This window comes from Pristis pectinata, chromosome 18 (assembly GCF_009764475.1).
Source record: "Pristis pectinata isolate sPriPec2 chromosome 18, sPriPec2.1.pri, whole genome shotgun sequence".
NCBI lineage: Eukaryota > Metazoa > Chordata > Chondrichthyes > Rhinopristiformes > Pristidae > Pristis > Pristis pectinata.
In genome coordinates, this window is record NC_067422.1 from 41,804,688 (window position 1) to 41,805,269 (window position 582).

The window sequence follows — 582 nt, forward strand, 5'->3', positions numbered from 1 at the left end:
TTACGAAGGCGATGCCTTGAAATATCCACAATTCGTTCAGAGCTCGCCACACGGGAATTTAATTGGCTAGTTCTAATTAATTCTAATCCATCAATTAGAAAGAAGTTCAAGCTCCTGAAACCTCCAGCGATCAATTCTCAGGGAAACCGCAGAATGGGAAACGGAATTATATTTCTGATTTGTGTCGTTGCAACGTTACATTGTCTGTCGATGGGCATTGCTATCAGCTGTCTCTGTGGCGCAATCGGCCAGCGCTTTCGGCTGTTAACCGAAAGGTTGGTGGTTCGAGCCCACCCAGGAACAGTGAGCTCAGGATTTCTCCCAGACATTCAACACTTCAGGCCGCGCTGAAACAACATATCACCATTTCCTCAGAGGTGACAGCTTCAAATCGTGTTGACCTTGGTGACTGCTAAAACGTGATATGTATTTTGCATGGTATATGGATGATATGGAACTTATATTTGTAATGAGAATCATATGGATCATGTGGACGCTAAAGAATGAAAAGAAACAAATAAAATAACATTTCTGGTTGCTTGCGCTGAAAGGCAACCAGGGAATGCCGGATTGCTCTGTTGG

The 582-nt window shown here is 43.6% G+C and overlaps 1 non-coding gene across 1 annotated transcript; it reads left to right on the forward strand.

Moving 5' to 3' along the window:
* The first annotated feature begins 229 nt into the window (after positions 1-229).
* trnan-guu (transfer RNA asparagine (anticodon GUU)) lies at positions 230-303 on the forward strand. Its single transcript has one exon. It is a non-coding gene; the product is annotated as a tRNA-Asn (tRNA).
* Positions 304-582: the final 279 nt, after the last annotated feature.